This window comes from Phacochoerus africanus, chromosome 7 (genome assembly GCF_016906955.1).
Source record: "Phacochoerus africanus isolate WHEZ1 chromosome 7, ROS_Pafr_v1, whole genome shotgun sequence".
Taxonomy (NCBI): domain Eukaryota; kingdom Metazoa; phylum Chordata; class Mammalia; order Artiodactyla; family Suidae; genus Phacochoerus; species Phacochoerus africanus.
This window is the reverse complement of record NC_062550.1, coordinates 9,797,395-9,817,915: the sequence shown is the minus strand read 5'-3', so window position 1 is coordinate 9,817,915 and position 20,521 is coordinate 9,797,395. Positions and strand designations below refer to the sequence as shown.

General features: G+C 58.1%; 1 long non-coding RNA gene across 1 annotated transcript; it reads left to right on the top strand.

Moving 5' to 3' along the window:
* The first annotated feature begins 11,675 nt into the window (after positions 1-11,675).
* LOC125130673 (uncharacterized) lies at positions 11,676-19,296 on the top strand. The gene is made up of 2 exons (XR_007135767.1): positions 11,676-11,874; positions 18,882-19,296. It is a non-coding gene; the product is annotated as an uncharacterized LOC125130673 (long non-coding RNA).
* The last annotated feature ends 1,225 nt before the right edge of the window (positions 19,297-20,521 follow it).

Sequence of the window (20,521 nt, the reverse complement as noted above, 5' to 3'; positions counted from 1 at the left end):
CTTGAAAGGAAGAACAGTGTAGGATCCTGAAGCTTTTCTGAACCCGCATTTAAGTTCCAGACAAAAGGGGCTCGCTCCCGCCTGCCTCTGAGGAGAATGGGTGGAGGAGTCCCTTCGGCTGCCACTGCCTGAATCCCCTGTCGCCCCCCCACCCTAGGCTGGCACCAGGCTGTGCAAGAGGTGGGCGTGCTGGGTGCCCTTGGCCACGCTCCTGGGCACAGAGGCCCCGAGTGGACAGCTTGTGAGCAGAGCGGCCCCGCTTCTTTCTTTCTCCTTCATGCCTAGGCCAGCTGGCTTGGTTGGCCTTGGGGACCTGGGGCTGTTCCCTTCCAGCATGGGCAACACAGCTGGGGAACAGATGAAAGAGGCCAAGGGACCTGGGATCAGCCCTTTCTCTGCCACCAGCCACCTGCCCGGGCCTCAGTTTCCCTCTCTGTAGCACTGGGAGGTGGCTCCCTGACACTGGCGCCCTCCCCGGCTGTGCCACCGTGAGATTCTGAGAGCAGAGGCGGGAAGGAGAGATGGTCCCTCTCTCCCCACCACCTCTCCTTGTCCCTCAGGGTCACCCCAAAGACGCCCCCTCCCCCGGCTCCCTGGAACTTCCCTGCAGCTGCAGGCCTGGTGAGACAATTGGGTGTTTTAGAGAAATACATTTTTGGGCTAATTTGCCATGCATAAGTGTTTCTCTTACCCTTTAAAGGCGGAGAACAAAGAGGCCTTTCTGCACCCGGGCAGGCTCTGGGGAGGGGACCGCAGCTGTACGGGGCCGAGACCCTCCTCCCTCCCTCATCCCCGCGAGCGCCCCACCACGCCGCCCACCGCCCCCCGGGAGACACAGCCTGGACTTTCCCAGCCTCCCCCGGGCCCCTGCCCCCACTGCCTCCGAGGCCCCTCCGGCCCTGCCCCGCCCCAGCCCCCACCTCCCACCAGCTGCCCCAGGCCAGAGGGAAAGTGTGCGTGGGTGGGACGATGGCTGGGGAGGGGGCTCGCGGGGAGGCAGCGGCTTTCCACGTGGCTCGCTGGGGTGGTGATGGCCCCGCAGGGTGTGTGTCCGAGTTCCTGCGGCCTGTGCCCTGTGGTCACAGGGTGTGTGACGGCGTCATCGTCAGGTGAATGGCCAGCGTGTAGGGGGACGCGGCCGTCGCTGCTGTTGTTGCTTCGTTCATTCATTCATTCAACTAACCTCGATGAGTCCTGCAGCCCATGGGCAGGTCTGGGGCGCTCCTGTCCTGCGGAGATAGGGAGGCGACCATGAGCACAGCGAGGTGTGCTAAGTTCACACGCTGCTGGGAGGAGGGGACACCCGTGGGAGGGGGCTTCAGGAACAAAGGTGCAGAGGCGTGAAAAGTAGGCGTGTCGTCCTGCATGGGAATGGGGACCTTGTGCACAGTGGGGCACGGGGGTTCGAGAACAGCTTCCTGTGCCCGTGGGGATGGTCCCGAAGCCGGGGTTTCTGCGGCTCGCCCTCCCTGACCGCATGTCCCCGCTGCACCTTTGCTCAGGGGGTCCTTCCACTTGGAACTCCCTCCTCTCCCCCGACCCTCTTCCATCAGGGCTGGCCCCTCAGCTGTGCTGTTTGTGTGCCCGGCACACCCAGAGGCAGATGCCCGTGCGCACACGGAGACAGAAGCGAGAGCCGATTTCGCCCTGTCTGCGTGGTCCCCCATCTTCGTGGGCTCGACGACGATGACAGCTGGGCCTCAGGTGTCCTCCCAGGACCCAGCACAGGGGCCAGGCCCCGGGGAGGAGCAAGGAGGGCTGGGTGGCCCTCCTCTGTACTTCTTCTTCTTTTGTCTTTTTTAGGGCAGCGCCCACGGCATATGGAGGTTCCCAGGCTAGGGGTTGAATTGGAGCTGCAGATGCCAGCCTACGCCACAGCCACAGCAACACTAAATCTGAGCTGTGTCTGTGACCAAGGCTGGATTCTTAACCCACTGAGCCGAGTGAGGCCAGGGATCGAACCCACATCCTCATGATGGATACTAGTCAGGTTCATTAACCCCTGAGCCACAACGGGAAATCCCTTCCTCTGTACTTTTTGCAGCAGCACTGATGTCTGTGAATGCTTACTGCATGCTAGGCCCCCGGGGACCTCTGTTAACTCAGCCGTGACAGCTTTATAAGGTAGGAGCTGTGACCCACCACTGTTCCACTGATGGGGACACTGAGATACAGAGAGGTTAGGATTTTGCTAAAAATCATCCACCTCCTTGGGGTTCCCACTGTGGCATAATGGGATTGGTGGCATCTCTGCAGCACAGGGACGCAGGTTCGATCCCCAGCCCGGCACTGTGGGTTAAATGATCCGGTGTTCCTGCAGCTACGGCATAGGTTGCAACTGTGGCTGGGATCTGATCCCTGGCCCAGGAACACCATATGCTGTGGGGTGGCCAAAAAAGAAAAAAAAAAAAATCTGCATCCTCCGAGCGCCATTGCTCCCTGGAGCCTTCCGGGATGGACTGGCCCACACTGGGTTCTTCTTCCCACGTCCTCAGGCTTGCTCTGTTCGCTCCATCCCTGGGTCCTGACTCTGCCCCGTCTGCCTGTGAGAGATGGGGGATGAGACACTGAGGTTGGGCTGCTGGGGGCTGCTCGCTGGGGGCTGCTCCCTGGGAGCCGCGAGGGGCTTGGTGACTTAGACAAAGAGGCAGGGCCAGGGTGGGAGACCAGGCCTCTTCTTTCCTGCTGCCTCAGGGGCAGGGATGGCCTTTGGTCCCTGGATTTCAGGACCAGCAAGGGATTCAGAGCCCCTTCTAATAATGTCACTGGGTCCTCCTGCGGTCAATGTGCCTGATGGCAAGAGTGACACCTCCCTGTGCTCTGAACGCTGGCACAGGGTGACAGATCTTCGGCTTCACGACTCTCTGAGTGCATGTGTGTGTGTGTGTGTGTGTGTGTGTGCGCGCGCGCTTGCTCCTGCATCTGCCTCTGGGTGTGCTTGGGAGGGGAGGGGAGGGCAGAGGGGGAGAGGGGACCGTGGCCACCCAGGTCCTCTCTGTGGGATGGGGAGGAAGGGGCCACCATCTACACCCCTGCCCCCACTCCCGCACACAGCCCCCTTCTCTGAAGGTCGGAGCGAAACAGGCAGAGAGCCGGATATGGCCGTTTGTCCTGGGGCCTCAAGGGGGAGCCTGGCTGTGAGGGGCAGGCGGGCTCTGGGCCTGTCTGAACAGGGATGCTGAGCCTCGCCAAAGTGCCCTGCAAGTCCTGGCCGCTCCATCATGGCCCAATGACAGGCACTTATGGATACTGACTGCGTGCCGGGCCTGGGGCAGGGCCAGGGGCCGGTGGGCAAGGCCTCTGCCCGTTCAGAGGAACCCCTAGTCTGAGAGCAAAGAGCACCCAGAAAAATGGAGTCCGGGGACCTGAGGCCTGAGCGGTGTGTGTGAGGAAGAGGTGACGCCTCTGAGGAAGGGGTGTCACTGCGGAGGCAGGGAAGGAGAGAGACCGCTGGGGAGCCGGAGCCGGGAATGGTCACAGACCCCTAGAATGTGAGAGGTGGGTCCTTGGAGATTACCTGGTTCAAGTCTGGTTCCTCCAGGAAGGAAACTGAGGCACAGGGAGGAGAGGGGACTTGCCCAAGACAGCGAGGGAGCCATTTCAGCAAGCAGTTCTTAAGCCTGTGGCCACCAGGCTCAGCCTTAAACAAGGGCTGTGTCCTGCCTCGATTAGCTGTGGCCCAGTGGGACAACAGACACACAGATAAGTACGGCCCAGTGCCAGGAGTGCGACCATCGAAGCACGTGCAAGGCAGAGGGTGAGGGGTCATGGAGGACCTGATCTGGTAAGCCCTCTTGGCAGAAGTAGCAACTGGGTTGGGCGTTTTTTGTTTTTGTTTTTTCTCCTTTTAGGGCCGCACCTGCAGCATATGGAAGTTCCCAGGCTAGGAGTTGAATTGGAGCTGCAGCTGCCGGCCTACACCACAGCCACAGCCACAGCCACAGCCACGTGAGATCTGAGCCACGTCTGTGACCTACACCACAGCTCACGGCAACACCAGATCCTTAACCCACTGAGTGAGGCCAGGATCAAACCCATATCCTCATGGATACTAGTCAGGTTTGCTACTGCTGGGCCATGCTGGGAACTCTTGCGTTGGGCTTTGAAGGATGAAGAGGAGTTCAAAAAGCTGAACAGGGAATGAGGGAATTAGTTCCCAGGTAACCTGGGTGGTTTAAGTTGATTCCTGCTTTTGCCACCTGTGAGGGCTACGACCAGTCCCTCCTCCATAACACCCGGGTCCCTTGGAGGCACAAACAGGCTGGAGATGGCAGGAGGATTTGGCTGTGTTTCTGTCTGAGGCAGGGGGCTGGATTCAGGCTCAGCCAGGACTCCAGTTCAGTCTTGGTTGCAGAGGCTTCAATTCAACCCCTTTCTAGTCAGTCTAAGAATATTTATTGAACACCAATTATGAATAAACCTGACAGAGTAGGGAGATTTCAAGAGGCAGAGATGAGGGAAGGACATTCCGGGAGAAGGGAACAGCAGGAGCAAAGGCCTATTCAGCAAGTGTCACCTGGTGTTGGGGGTAACTGGAGCACAGGGCCAGGAAGGGAGCAGTTCAAGATGCAGCAGGAAAGATGGGCTGACGCTGGGACTGGACAGCCCAGGGGCGGGGTTTGGGCTTTAATCTGTGGCAAGCATGAGATGCTAATGGATTTAGCTCAAGAGGAATGCCCCCAAGTGCCCAAGACTGAGCTGGGAACTTGATGGAATCCAGAAACCTCCGGGGGAGCCGGCGGGTGGGGCTCCTGGGCAGCGGTGTGTGCGGCTAGGTGCTTAGTAACCAGCTCTGTCAGGGAGAGGTGGCCATAGACGGGTGGATTCTGTTGTTCACGATGGAAAAATTCCCAGCGGGGCCCATTTCAAGCTTCCAAGGTGACATCAACAGGCTTGGAAAATTCCAGAAAATGTAGCAGCTGGCTCTCACAAGCTGGTTTCAGCTGACATGAGCGGGCTACGGCACCCTGAGTTGTAAGCCGTAGTTCTGCTGCTCTGCCTTTCTTCTCTCCTGGGTCACTCCCGGGGTGACCGCAGATGGGAGGCCAAGGATGAAGTGCGGAGAGGGACTGCCCTGTACTTTGTCCAAGCTCAGAGGGCTCTGCCACGGTCTGAGACCCCAGTGCCCGTGGGCTGGAGCCTTAGCTCAGCTGCTCCCGGGCTGGGTGACTCAGGCCAACTCCTCCCTCCTCTGTGCCGCCTCCTCGCCCGGCGGGATCCCTCCGGGAATGAGAAGATGGCTCAGTGGGGAAGAGGGGGTGGGGCAGGACGGGGCTGTGAAGGCCTCCGGAGCATGGGCAAAGGTTCCCCGGGGAGAGGGGACAGCCCCCACCCCCCAGCCCCAGCTCACTGGCTGATAAATCCATCAGATCACCACCTGGGGCGGGTGGGGTCCTGTGAAGTGAGGGGGCTTGTGGACAGGTTGGGGGGCAGGGTAGGAGCCCTGGGCGGGCGTACGAAGGTGGGCTATAGACCAACACCTCCAGTCTTGCCAGGGGAAGGGTGGGCTTCTGGGCCTTGATACATGTGGGTCCCTTTGCCTGATGCCACCCTCCCTGTCACTTGGGAAACTCCCAGTCATCCACCAGGCCTCAGTTCCAGCACATCTCATCTCTCCCAGAAGTGGAGCTTCAAAACACGAGCCTGGGCATCACCAGACCGGGGAGGCCTGGCCAGTCTGCTTAGTTTTTCTCCGCCTCATCTGTAACGCGGGGGCAACGATGCCGCGGAGTTTGTAGGGTGTTTGCAAGGATTACCTGAGAGGCACTTGGCACGGGGCCCCCACTTGTGATACCTGTGATATTATTATTCTTTGGTTCCCCCCCTTCCCCCATGTCCCCTTAAGGTAGGCTTGGTCCTCTGCGTCCCCACTTGCGGGGACCACTTTGATCAGGTTGTGATTCTGGCCATGTCTGTCTCTCCCATGGAACAGTGAACCCCTGAGGGTGGGGACTGGGGCTGCTCTGCCTCCGGCACTGACTCTGGCCAGGTCCCCTGCCTTGGCCGTGACACCGGCCAAGTGGCTGCTCATGCCGGAGCCTCTGTCTCCTCACATGTGACCTGGATGATCTCTGAGGCTGCTTCCAGCCCCAACTGCTGCGAGTCTATGTCCCAAACCCGAGTCACCATCCTGCCCCCAAACCAGCCCCCACCCCACTTCTCTGCCCCATCAATGGCTCCACTGTTCTCCAGCGACCCGGGCGTGAAACTTCAGAGTCATTTTTGACTCATCCGCCCCTTTATCCCCCTGCAGCTAATCATCAGCCACGACAGTTTTTCCTTCAAAACGCTGCTCACATCCGTTGTCCCCTCCCTGGTAGTCTAGTCCCCTCTGTCTGAAGTCTGGATGCTTTTGTCCACTTTCTAACTGGCCAGTGTCCCCTCCCCTCCCACCATGCCCAGCTGAGCTCCTGTAATTCCACCAGTATGCTCCTCCTGTTACCTGGCAGGACATCAGCTGCCCGTGACTGTTGGCAAGGAGCCAAACTGCTCCCTCGAGCTGAGCAGGCCTGGGGAGGTGGGGGGCTTGGTCTTGGGGTAAGAGGGGGGCCCTGAGTGGAGGAGTCACACAGTAAACTTTGACCCTTCCCGTCATCTCCCGAGCAGGCCACCTCCCCAGCCACCGCTCCTGGCGCTCACATGCTCGTCCACGCCCACGTCCACCCCTGGTGACTCTGCTCTCTGTCCGGCCCAGTGCTAGGCATGGGGGAGGGCCTCCAGGATGGGTAAGACACGGGCTCCGCCCCCTCGGAGCTCACACACTTGCTGGGGACACTAAGATGCAAAGGCCACACATGGCACCCTTATCCTGTAGGACGTCCCAGGGGCAGTGGGTGCTGCTGGTTCCCAGGAATCAGGATGCTTCCAAGAGGGGGGACTGTTGAGATGGGTCTTGGAGGACGAGGGGTTCCGTGGAGGAAGGATGCTTCAGGCGGGGCAAGCGGCCTGTCCACGGAGCGGGTGGAGGGGCGGGGAAGTACTCGGAGTGGCCGGTGCAGAGAGGGAACGGGTGGGCCAGGGAAGGGGTGAGCAGTGGCAGGGACCGCTTATCACCATCTGTAATTCCTGACCCCTGGAGGGGGTGGACTCCCCCAGCCCGGGAGGCAACGCCTCTCTGTGAACATTCAAAGTGACAAGCTGCGGCCCGGCCCGTTTCAGTTTACATAGTGCCATGCTTCCCTAGGTCCCTGTCTTTTTTTCTAGCCTGTGAGGTGGGACCGGGTGGGGCTTGTTGCTCCCATTTTACAGGTGAGGAAGCTGAGGCCCATGGAGGGGAAGGGGCTCTCCCAGGGGGGCCAGGGGGTCCCAGGCAGAGCCAGGCCTGGAATCTCCCCCACCCTGGATCCCAGAGTCTAAGGTGGCTGCGAGGAGAGAGAGGGAAGGGGAGGGGGCTCAGGCTCGGGTGCCCCAGGTCCTTTGCGGGAGGGGCTGGCTCTATGGGACTAGATGGGGCGACAGGCCTGGCTGCTGGGAGCTGGGATTGAGGATTGCGCCCCCCCCGGGGTCTTGCCAAGGCACACCGTGCTGGGCCGGCATGGCCTCTGCAGCTGAGCCCCCTCCCGGGGGCCGCTGGGGGCCGGGGTCTGGCCTGAGGGAACTGGAGGGACTGGGTGGCGGATTTGTGTTTCCACTTGATTTCCTCTGTTTTCCAAGAGCGGTGGCAGGATCCCCAGGAGCGGGGTGGAGGCAGGGAGGCCACCGGAAGGCGCCACGGCCCCGCCACCCGCCACCCATGTGACTCCCCCGACTGACGACAGTGCCGCGCGGAAGGGCCTCGAGGCTTCCGTCCTGGCAAGGGTGTGACGTGGGCCAGGGCACTGGGCCCGTGCTGGGTGACTACCCGCGTGACCTGCACCCTCTCCAGGGCTCTTTCCACTGGGCCCAGCCTTTCGACTGCAAGTGCCCGTGACCACCACCCAACCCCACTTCCAGCACCACCCCAGTGCCAGGCACCTAGGATCCTGGTTCTCCCAGTTCTGCTCCGACCTCTCCAGGTGTGCCCCTCTTAGTGCCCTGGCCAGCTTCCCGTCCCCCTGCTGCTCTGCCAGGGGCCATCCGTCCCCACCTGCCCCAGCCTGGCCACACCGAGCTCATGTCCCCACTGATTGTCATTCCTGCTTTCCAGGGCTGCCCGCTCTCCAGCCACTGGTCGCAGGCCTGGCCTCTCCCCTTTCACTCAGTCCTGCGTCCTGGGCCTGTTTGTAGCTTCTCAGACCAGTTGTGGGACCTGGCTTCAGGATCCGTTCCGCCACCTCCTGGCTCTGGGGCAGCAGTTGAATTTCAGCCGTTCTCTGGGCTTCCGTGCTGGATCGAAGGGGAAAGAGGTGCTGGGCATTGGGTGCGGTGGGGGCGGTGACATAAGCGCTCAAAGGAGCCAGGCCTCTCTCAGAGGTAGAATCCCAGCTCTGACACCAGCTGTGCATGCCTGGACGATGACGATGTCTCTCCGAGCCTCAGTTTCCTCCTCTGTAAAATGGGTATAACTAACGATAGTTCCTTCCCATTGGGATAGAATAAACTACTCCAAGGGGAGGGAGTCTAAACCTGGCTTGGGGCTCAGGGAAGTCTTCCTAGAGGGCACCGTGCCTTGTAGCCCTGAACGGTAGGTCAGAATCCCCCAGGGAGACACAGGGACAGTCCTCCCCAGGGAGGGCGGGGCTTGAGCAGAGGCTGCAGGTGGAAGCCGGGGGCTTTAAGTCCGAGGCTGGTAGGAGTGGAGGTGAGACTCGGAGCTCTGGCCTAGGAGGAGCTGGGGCTTTCAGGGATCCCACCCCGGCCTCCCCACCCCACCTCGCCAGCCAGGGTGCAGGGTGCTGCTGCCATCATTCCTGCTCTCCCTCCTCCGCGCCTTTACTTGTGCTGGTTCTTCTGCCTACAAGCCCTCGTGCGCCTCTACAGCTCACTTCCTCCAGGCAGCCTTCCTGGGGGGCCTGCCGTGGCCATCCCCCTCTCCCCCCCCACCCCCTCTTTCCTGCTGCGGTTTTTCTCTCCCCTGCAGCCCTGCCTGTGGCCCCCATCCATCGTGTTAGATCATCTCATGAAGGGTGCACAGGCCCGGGGCCCAGCCGGAGCCCCAAGACCGTTCACCACCACCAATGTGCCGACTTGGACTCACCTCATCTGATGCTCACCACCCCCTGGGGCCAGAAAGGATGGGCCCATTTGACAAATGAGGAAGCAGAGGCTCGAGAGGCCGAGGCTCCAGCCTACAGCAAGTCAGTCGGGGCAGAGGAATCACGATGGTCTCTCACCCGCCCCTCAGTGCGAAGCCCAGGGCTGGAGTCCAGTAGGGGCACCGTTCCTTTCTGGTCAGTTAGAACCCCCCAAGTCTGTCCTGCTTTGTCCCTCGAGGCCTTGTAGCCTCCCCCTCCTACCCACTGTCCCTTCTGCTGTCTGATATGCCACTGATCCTGTCCCCACTTTCTGTGGCAACTGCCCCCCCCCCAACCTTATAGCTTGGGGCACTTGAGCTGAGGCTCCCGCAGGTGCCTAGGGAACACACAGAAGTGCAAGGCAGGCCTTACCCGGCTGGTACTCAGAAGCCATCATCACCTCTCAGAGCCTCTGTTTCCACCCCCCCCCCCCGAGGATTAAGCTGGACCCTCCAAACCTCCACGTGCACCTGCTGTTAGAGATGAGGAAACGGAGGCTCTGGGAGGCCAGGGGCCTGCCTGAGATGGGAGGCCTGGCGCTGATCCCTGCTGATGTCATAGCCCCGTGGGGCCACAGGGGGAGGGCTGTCCTGAGAACCTTTTGTGAAGCTTTAAAAGTTACACAAAGAGGCTTCGTGGTGCCGCGGGTAAAGGATCGGGTGTTGTCGTTGCAGCAGCTGGAGTCACTGCGGTGGCGCAGGTTCAGTCCCTGGCCTGGGAATTTCCACATGGCATGGTGCGCCTTCCCCCACCTCCAAAAAAGAGACTTTGTCCTTCGATCAGGGTGACCGAAGGCAAGGCTCGTCCTCCAGTGGGTCCCCTTTGGGTGCCTGGGACCCCACCGTCCATGAACTGTCCCCAGGGGCAGTCTTGCTCTCTTTAGGGTCCTGCCTGCCCCAAGGACCGAGGGCCCCATTCTTAGCACCTGGAAGGTGCTGAGCCTTCTACTCAGAGAATGGCTGTACCTACGACTGGAGGGGGGCAAGCTGAGGAGGAGGGGCATGAAGGATGGGAGCGCCCTGGACACCTGCAGTTCATTTCCCACGTGGCAGCCAGAGAGTCTTTGCTGAAATGGAACTCAGACCACAAGGGCTCTGCCTGCTCTGGGCTCTCGGGGGCCCCTCGCGCCTGGGCTCCTCTAGGCTTTCCCTTGATCTGACTGCCTTTCTCAAGCTGGTCCAGCCACTCTGGCCTCCTGGCTGTTCCGAGACTCCCCAGCATGATCCCTCTCAGGGCTTTTGCATGTGCCATGCCCACTGTCTGGAATATTCTCCATCCAGATCCTCTCCCCACTCAGATCTTACAGGGGCTTCCCTGCTCCCCATTGCTCGTGTCACCTTCCTGTCACTCTGTCCCTTTACCTTGCTTTGGCACCGTCAAGCATATGACCATCGGCTTGTGTGTTTATCCGTTTACTGTCTGCTCCCTGAGGGCAGGGGCTCCGTTTGGTCCACGGCTGAGCCCCAGAGACAGGTCCGTGGGGGGCATACGGCTCCACCCACATTTGTGGAAAGAGGAAGGAAGGACCTGTTTCTTCTGCTCGTTCATGGGGTGCCTCCCATGTGTGGTCCTGTGTTAGATGATTTTAGAACAAGAGGGCACTGCAGCCAGGCTGGCCCGAGGGGAGTACACGGGAACTGCTCAACACAGTGGCTTCTTCTGGAATCCTTTGCCTTCCTACCTGATGTGGTCTCTAGGAGCCCGAGAACCAGGGCTGGGGGGCAGAGGTGGGAAGGGGAGAAAACTGAGAGGGGCTCAAAGAGATTGTATTAAATTTTAGGAAAAAAGGCAAAACCATGCAGAGATGGAAGCAGACGTCCTCGGAGGACGTCCGCTCCCTCTTTGCAAAGGGAGGTTCTGGAGGGTGGGAAGTCCTGGACCTGCAACTGGAGCCTCAGGACTCGGGGTGGGGGTGGGGGTCCCCTGGGGGTGGGTGGGCCCGGCCCTGGAGCTGGGGGCTGGCAGGGGTCGCAGGTCTGGCCAGGCCCAGGCAGCAGAAGCCAGGCCTCCAGTCCCCCCTCCAAAGCGCGCCATGTTGGCGCTCTGGTCCCAGCGGCTGCAGCGCAGGCCTGGGAGACAGGAAAGCGCGGGCTCAGGGCTCGAAGGCCCCCGGAGCGGTGCCCTGGCTCCCTCCGGCCTCCCACGGTGGCCTCGGGCCCCTGCGCCCCGCGCCCATGGGGTTAAGTCTCTCCCGGCCTCTCTCTGCTCCAAGTTGTTTTCCAAGCGAGGCAGAGAATGGGTCTCTTGTTACCAACATGGCTTCTGGGCATTGGGTAATGCGCTCCTCTTCTCCCGCGCGCCACAAAGGGACCTTTTGTTCCCCTCCCTGCCCCTCGCGCTGGCTCTTCCCCGGGCCCCCCACCCACCGACTCCCTCCTGCCCGCGCCTCCCGCCCCGCGCGGCACCCCCGGGGCCGCCAGGACGGACCGAGGCCTGGCCGAGGCGCCCTCCCTCCCGCGGCGCCCTGCCAGCCGGCGCGGGGCCTGGGGGCCGGGCGGCCATGTTGCGGGCGGCCAGGTGGCCTTGGGGAGGCCACGCGGGGCGGCGGGGGGCGCCGTGGTCTCCAGGGAGGGGGACCCGCCACCCCGCAGCCCCGGGCCTCCTTCCTGCGCCGAAACAAGCCGCCTTCCCGTCCACCATGCCGTTGCATCCGCCGCACAGCGGCCTACGGGGGCAGAAGGGACGGCCCCATCTTCCGGAGGTGGAGACTGAGGCTTGGCGGGTGAGTGTCCCAACCGGGTGCTGCAGCTGGACCCAGCCCTGCGCCTCTCCCCCCAAAACCTCCCGGAGGAAGAGCCCTCAGGGTGCAGCTGGATCCACGGGAGACACCGAGCTAGGTCTGGGCCTCCAGAGAAAGCCTAAAATCAAGTTTCCTGGAATTTTTTTCTGGAAAATGAAACAGAATGCGTTTGAGATGGGAGTGTCAGGAAGCCAGTTGGGAATTGAAGTGTCTGCTCTCAGGGAAGACAGTCTCTGCCCACCTGCCCCCTCCCCCCCACCATCCTGACAGCCCTGCAAGGCAGGCAAGGGTGGGCTGTTCCCAGGCTAGGGGTCGAATCAGGACCTGTAGCTGCCGGCCTACACCACAGCAGTGCCAGATCCGAGCATGTCTGTGACCTACACCACTGCTCATGGCAACGCCAGATCCTTAGCCCACTGAGCGAGGCCAGGGATCAAGTCTGCATCCTCATGGATGCTGATCAGATTCACTTCCACTGAGCCATGACGGGAACTCCTGACAAAGCTGTTTTTTAGGGGAGGAAACTGAGGCGGAGAGAGGCCCCAGAGCCAGGACTTGGGACTCACCCAGGTGACTCCAGCCTTGGTCCCCTCTCTCCAGGGCCACTGCCCACCCACCCACTTGAGAGGCCTGGGGGCTAAGCAGATCCCAGCAAACTCAGTCGCCTAGTCTGGGATCACAGAAGCTAGAGCCTCAAGGAGGTTGTGCTCAGCCACTCTAAACATTCACCAATTCCTCCATCTCACGCTCTCCCCTCATTTACAGTGACGTGACACAGAACGGTGACCGCTCAGGAGCACCCCCACGTGCCAGCAGTGCACACTCACCTGCAACCACGGTGCCGGGGTGGGGGTGGGGGGCTTAGAGCCGTGGAGCGAAGAGGTAAAGTCAGCTGATCTGTGGAGGATGGGATGGGGGCGGGGAAGAGTGAGGGGCAGGAAAGCCCCCCGGGCTTGCCCTCAAGGAGCCGCAGTCCAGGAAGAGACACAGCAGTAAAGAGGCAGCGTGTTGCAAGACAGGCAGCTTGGAGGCCTGGAGTTCTCTTGTGGCTCAGCATGTTAAGGATCTGGTGTTGTCACTATAGCAGTTTGGGTTGTTGCTCTGGTGTAGGTTCAATCGCTTCCATAAATCCCAGGTGTGGCAAAAAGAAAAGAAAAAAAAAAGGCAGGCAGCCTGGGAGCTCATCTCCTGGCTGGGAGGTTGGAGAAGGAAGGCTTCCTGGAGGAGGTGACTGAGGATGGAGCCCCAAAAGATGAATAAAAGCCCACCAGGCAGAAGCACACTGAGAGGGAAGGTAGGAAAGGAGCTGGCACTGGGGGTGAGGCTGGGATGAAGGTAAGTGATGAGTGTTGGGGCGGGGAGGCTGGAGCCCTGGAGCCAAGTGGAGGCAGTGAAGGTTCGAGAGCTGGGCCGAGGAGGGGAGCGATGTGGGCTGCCGAGGACAGAGAGGGAGGGCTCCTGAGACCCAGGGTGCCCTGAAAAGGCATACGGACTGGGTCCTGAGGGCAAGGGGTGGTCACTGAAGTATTTTAGAGGAGTCAGATTCACATTCTAGAAAGACCATAGGGGCCAGATCTATGCCAGTCTGGTTTATGACTGTTTGCCCAGCATCCAGCTCAGTGACTGGTACACAGTAGGGGCTCCACAAATATCTTCAATCAGGAGTTCCCGTCATGGCGCGGTGGAAACGAATCCGACTAGGAACCATGAGGTTGAGGGTTCGAACCCTGGCCTCACTCAATGGGTTAAGGATCCGGCGTTGCCACGAGCTGTGGTGTAGAACACAGACATGGCTCGGATCCTGTGTTGCTGTGGCTGTGGTGTAGGCCAGCAGCAACAGCTCCAAATGGACCCCTAACCTGGGAACCTCCATATGCCGCAGGTGCGGCCCTAAAAGAATAAAAGACAAAAGACAAGAGACAAAAAAAAAAAAAATTCAATCAATATACAAACACCAACCATATACCCGGAGGCAGTGGTCACTGCAGCTGTGGGACCTTGGGCCTCAGTTTCCTTATGTGTAACGAGGGCAAAGACATTGGCCTCTTGGGAGTGTTGCGAAGGTTAAAGGGAGTAGCAGGTGCAAGGCTTCCCCGGGCGTCCTGCGTGGCTCAGCAGAGAGGTTATCAATGACAGAGTCATGTTTACCAAGGCCTTAAGCTCTTCAGTTATTTTATTCACATGATCCTCCAAATAAGCTGATGGAGAAGGCACTGTTTTGTTGGTCACCCCTATTTTACGGCCCAGGAAGCTGAGGCTCAGAGAAGTGAGGTGACTTGCCCAAGGCCTCGAGGCCGGTGCATGGTGGACAGAACAGCGCTGGACACCAGAGCCCGGCTCGTGACCATTGATCAGGAGATGGAGACGAGTCAGGGAAGCCACCAGAGGAGGGAGAGGGGAGGGAACACGGTCAGACTGATGGACCAGATGGTGGGGGTGGGCATGGGGGAGGGTGCCCCTAGTTTCTAGCCTGGTGACCAAGTGGAAGGTCATTGCATTTCCTGAGTGAGGGACACAGTGGGACAGGCAGGCTTGGGGAGGAAGGACGTGCTGTCGGGGTGTCTGGGTCAGGGAGGCCGGGAGGTCTGGAGTCTAGGCTGGGGATCTATCTGGACAAGGGCGGACTGAGCTCATGGGGTGAGTGGAGGCCATGGGGGCGGGTGGAGGAGCCCCAGCCCTGAGATGAGGTCGATAGCAGGCACTGTGCTTCCCTTACTCTGTGCCAGACACAATCCGAAGCCCTCGTTTTATTTAAATTCTCCCAACGAACCCTATGAGGCAGCACCATTACCATCCATCCCCATTTTATGGATGGGGAAACTGAGGCCATAGAAGTTCAGGCATGTCCAGAATAGGCGCATCTGTAGGACAGAAGGTAGACTGGTGGTTGCCCAGGGCTGGGGGGATAGGGATGATGGCTAAAGTGTTTGTTTTGGGGGGTGATGGTTGCACAACTCTATAAATATCCTAAAGACATTGAATTGTGCACTTTATTGTTATTATTTCTGGCTTTGCCCTTAGCATGTGGAGGTTCCTGGCCCAGGAATCGAACCCTTGCCATAGTAGTGACCTGAGCTGCAGTAGTGACAATGTCCGGTCCTTTACCTGCTGAGCCACAGAGGATCTCCTGAACTGTGTACTTTTTAAAGAATTTTTGGGGAGTTCCTATTGTGGCACAGTGGAAACAAATCCACCTAGTATCCATGAGGATGTGGATTCAATCCCTGGCCTCGCTCAGTGGGTTAAGGATCTGGCATTATCATGGCTGTGGTGTAGATCACATATGCAGCTTGGATCCTGCGTTGCTCTGGCTGTGGTGTAGGCCAGCAGCCGTAGCTCTGATTCAACCCCTAGCCTGGGAACCTCCATATGCTGCAGGTTCGGCCCTAAAAAAAAGCACAGACTTTTTTTTTATTATTATTTTTGACTGCCCTGAGGCATATGGAGTTCCCAGGCCAGGGTTCAGGTCTAAGCCGCAGTTGTGACCTGCGCTGCAGCTGCTGCAACTCCAGATCTTTAACCCACTGTGCTGGGCCAGGGATCGAACCTGCATCCCAGTGTTCCCACCCACCAGAAACACCACTGATCCTATTGTGCCACAGCAGGAACTCCCCGAATCGCATACTTTATTTTTAAATTTTTAAAAAATTGTTCATCTTTTTGTCCTTTTTTTTTTTTTTTTTTTTAGGGCCGCACCCACGGCATATGGAGGTTCCCAGGCTAGGGGTCTAATTGGAGCTGTAGCTGCTGGCCTGTGCCACAGCCACAGCAACGCCATATCCAAGCCAAGTCTTCAACCTATACCACAGCTCACGCCAACACTGGATCCTTAACTCACTGAGCAAGGACAGGGATTGAACCTCCAACCTCATGGTTCCTAGTCGGATTCGTTTCCGCTGCGCCACAACAGGAACTCCGTGAATTGCATACTTTAAATGTGTCGATTGTATAAAATGTGAAATACACGTCGGTAAAGCTGAGAGAGGAGTTCCTTAGTGTCTCAGCAGGTTAAGAACCCGACATAGTGTCCCTGAGGATGCAGACTCGACCCTGGCCCCACTTAGTGGGTTAAGCATCCAGCATTGCCACAAGCTGTGGTGTACGTCACACATGGGGCTCGGATCTGGCGTTGCTGTGGCTGTGGCGTAGGCCGGCAGCTGAAGCTCTGATTCGACCCCTAGCCTGGGAAGCTCCATATGCTGCGGGTGTGGCCCTAAAAAGAAAAAAAGAAAGCTGAGAGAGAGCGAGAGCCGCCCAGCCAGCAGGGCTTGGAGAGAAGGGGCCTCGGGGGCAGGGAGGAGGGCAGAGGTACAGGGAAGCCCGGGCGGGTCGGGCATGGGGCAGAGGCAGTTTGGGGGAGAAGCTGGGGGAGGATGTGTTTGCAGCGTCAGCTGCTCCCAACTGGCCCGGGAGCGAGACCTTGGGGTTTGTCAGGCCAGGTCCCCTGGTGACCTGGCCCACAGTGGTGGGGGGCCCGGCCCTGCAGCGGAGGGGCCCTTCTGGGGGTGGAGGTGTTCAAGGAGCACGTCACCTTTCGGATGCAGACATCCTTGCCCCTGGATGGAGATTTCTCCCACTTGGGAAGCAGGAACCCTCCTCCCCCAACCCCGGCACTCGGAGGCTTTTGCTGCATGTGACTTGAGGGGTGGAGGTTGGGGGCGAACCCCTCAGCGGTTCTTCCTGAAGGAGCAAGACCCCCGGTCAACCGCTCACCCAGAAGCTTCGTACCGCAGCCTCTTCCACGAGAGGGTCCCTGGGCTGCTGGGAGGGCACTGAGTGAAGCCCGGGGATAGCGGTGCCATTCCCACCCGACAGAGATGGCGGTCGCCATCGGGATGACAGCCAGGCTTCCCAGCTGAGAATGGGAGGCCAAGCTGCCCTGGTGTCCAGGTCAGGGATGGGGACGCATGGAGAGGCTCCAGGGGCCCCTTGGCAGCTGTGGGCAGCAGCCTCCTCTCCACGCCTTCCGTGGCCACCACTGCCACAGCCCTGCCGCTGGTGGTTTATTCAGTAGCTGTCCCCCCCATGCCGCCAGCCTTGGGTCTGCGATGCAGGAGGGAGACTAGCCCAGGGCCAGGCTCCCGCGAGGGGGTGGTGCACATGTAATTCTCTCGGGAGACCGAGGCTCGGAGGGGTCTTGCTGGAGTCCCCCCATCCCCATCAGGCACTTCTCCCCCAGGGAACCCCTCACAGGCCCACTTAGAGCCCGCTTCTCCTTTTTGACACAGTCATGATACCTTGGTGCTCTGATTTCCTAGACCAGAGCGGCGTAAAAGATCATTAGAAACGTGCACGGAGAGAAGGAAGGTCCAAAAAGAGGGAAACAGTTGCTAAAACTCAAATATCTGTTAAGGAGTTCTGTCTTATATTAAGTGTTCTTCTCCTAAAACAAGACCCGCAGTTGGCCTTATTGTAAACCACCTTTGCAGCCCACTCTAACTGAGGACCTAGAGCCACTGTGTAACCAGGGCCACCTGTGGGCACTGCCACTCGTCACAGGACCTGTGGGTGCTGTCCTGGCTGTCACTGCAGAATGCCTTGGTACAAGGGACAAGAATGCATTTGTAGGATACTTTGTTAAACCAACTAGGTGTGAAAGACAGGCCTGGGGGTCCCTGCTGTGGCACGGTGGAAAGGAATCCAACAAGTATCCATGAGGATTTGGGTTCAATCCCTGGCCTTGCTCAGTGGGTCAGGGAGCTGGTATGGCTGTGAGCTGTGGTGTAGGTCGCAGAAGTAGCTTGGATCCTGTGTTGCTGTGGTTGTGGTGTAGACCAGCAGCTGCAGCTCGGATTCAACCTCTAGCCTGGGAACTTCCATATGCTGCCGGTGTGGCCCTAAACAGCCAGGAGAAAAAAAAAAAAAAAAAAAGAAAGAAAGACAGATCCAAAGATGTCTATTGCAACTTTCAGAATAGTGAATAGTGAGAACCTGGCCACTGCCTCGGTGCTCAGTGGTGGGGGATGGTGGAACTAATCACGGCACCTTCCTATGACAGAATATGCTGCAGACACTAGAAATGATATTATGAAAAACTTTATGACATTGGAAATGTTATTGGCATAATCTTAAACAAAAATCACGATATAAAATATGTGCACATGTGTTACTCCAAAGAAAGCGAAAAGGAAACATTAAATGCTGTGAGCTTGATTTAATTTAAAAACATATAAGGAAGACACTGGAAAACACACACACACAACAGCATTAATCTTATTTATTTCTAGGTGGTGGCGGGATTTTGAGTGATTTTTAAATTTTAGTGCTTTGTCTTTTATTGTATTTCCAAATATTTACAATAAACACGTTCAAGTTTTAGAATTATTTGTGGTGGTACAAATGAACCTGTCTACGGAGCAGAAACAGGCTCACAAACATCGAGAACAGACTTGTGGTTGCCGGGGGTGGGGGGGGTGGGGAGGGAGGGAGTGGGGTGGACTGGGAGTTTGGGCTTAGTAGATGCAAACTATTACATTTAGAATGGGTAAGCTGTACACCCAGGGAGATCCTGCTGTATACACAGGGAACTATATCCAATCTCTAGGGATAGAACATGATGGAAGATAATATCAGACAAAGAATGTGTCTATATGTATGACCTGGTCGCCTTGCTGTAGAGCAGAAATTGACAAAACATTGTAAATGTTAATTTAAAAGTTTTCTTAAAATTATTTGAAATAAAGGCAAGGAATGTATCCTGTGCTTTAAAAAAGTCTCATTTCTCTAGAACATCTTCTTATGTGGACATGTAAGATCTTGGAGTGTATTTAATACTCTAATTTTCAGCTTGAGGTAAGGAGCTGGAATCAGTTAGGAATGCAAGTAACAGCAAATCCCACCAACATAGAGGGGGTTGCTTTTTGCCTGTAACAGGGAGTCTCCGTCAGGCCAGCCAGGGCTGCTGTGGATGAAGACGACCTCCTGGCATCCACCCTGAAACCATCTCTTTTAAGTGTCTGTCCCCCACGCCTTTTTTTTTTTTTTTTCAGCATTCTGGGACTGAGAAGCGCATGCACTGCCCCGCCCCAGCCTGGTGATGATGGGTTGTTGGAGAACCGCATATGGAGGTGTGTCCACTAAGGGCAGGGACCAGGCAGCCAGGGCAAGGTGCGCTTGTGGGAGGCTGTTCCTGAGGAAGTGACCTGCCCAAGGTCACATTGCTCTTCAGTGAGCTGATTGCCTAAAGGATGGATGGTGGCATGGAGGTGGGATTAGAACCTGGCTCTTAACTCTTCCCCAAACTGCCAAGTCTCATCATCCGACATGTCACGTGAAGCCCTGGAGAACCTGGCCCTGCCAGTTGGCACTGAACTGCTGTGGCTCACAAGTACCACACCAGTTTTACTCTGTACCTTTGCTTATGCTGTTCCTTCTGCCCAGAATGCCTATCCCTCCTTGGCCTAACTTCTACTCACCTATTTTATTTTTCTTTTTTCCTTTTTAGGGCCATACCCATAGTATATGGAGGTTCCCAGGCTAGGAGCCGAATTAGAGCTGCAGCTGCTGGCCTATGCCACAGCCACAGAAATACTGGATCTGAGACATGTCTGTGACCTACACCACAGCTCACGGTAATGCCAGATCCCTGACCCAGGCGAGGCCGGGGATTGGACCCACATCCTCATGGATACCAGTCAGATTCATTTCTGCTGCACTGCAACAGGAACTGCTTCTCACCTTTTTATTTTTATTTGTCTTTTTTTGCCTTTTCTAGGGCCACACTTGCAGCATGTGGAGTTTCTCAGGCTAGGGGTCTAATCGGAGCTGTAGCCACCAGCCTATGCCAGAGCCACAGCAATGTGGGATGCAAGCCGTGTCTTCGACCTACACCACAGCTCACGGCAACTCAGATCATTAACCCACTGAGCGAGGCCGGGGATCGAACCCACAACTTCATGGTTCCTAGTCGGATTCGTTAACCAGTGAGCCACGATGGGAACGCCTCACATTTTTAAAATCAGCCCAGCATCATTTCCTCCTGGAAACCTTCCTGACTCCTGGCTCAGCTAGCGGTCCCTCTTCTGACAGCACAGTCCTTTCTGCTTGCTGAACTCACCATACTGAGTGATGTTTTCTGCTCACGTGCTGACTCCCTGTCTCCCGATCCTCGGAGCCCCTTGAGGGAGGACAGTGTCTGATTCATCTCAGCATTGGCCACTGGCCCCAGTCTGGGCACATTGGAGCAGGAAGTCATGGGCCTGACTGGCTGTTCCCCTATTCCTGCAGGACAAGTTACAGTCCCCTTTCCCTGTCCCAAATGGGGCAGAGTTGGGCTTCACCACATTCCTTCTGAGACCCAGTGGTCCTCAAGACAGGCCAGGGCTGGCGTGCGACGGTCTTTGTTGGGTGCCCCTGAGATCCTCTTGTCCCTGATGGGACAAGGGGCCCTCGGTCAGGACACCCACTGCGGCCACCTGCAGCTCCTGGTGGTAGGGGCGGGGTGGGGGTGGAGGGTTGCATTCTGGGCCTCAGAGGACCAGACCCCAACAAAGAAGCTGGCTCAGCGTCTCCCCGGGGGAGGGTGGCCCCCAGTGGTTATCAAAGGCCAGCGGGCCCCTCCTGCGGAGGATGACTGAGTGGGGGTGGGGGTGGGGGTTGTCCCTGGGGCTGCTAAGGCTGGGCCACTGCC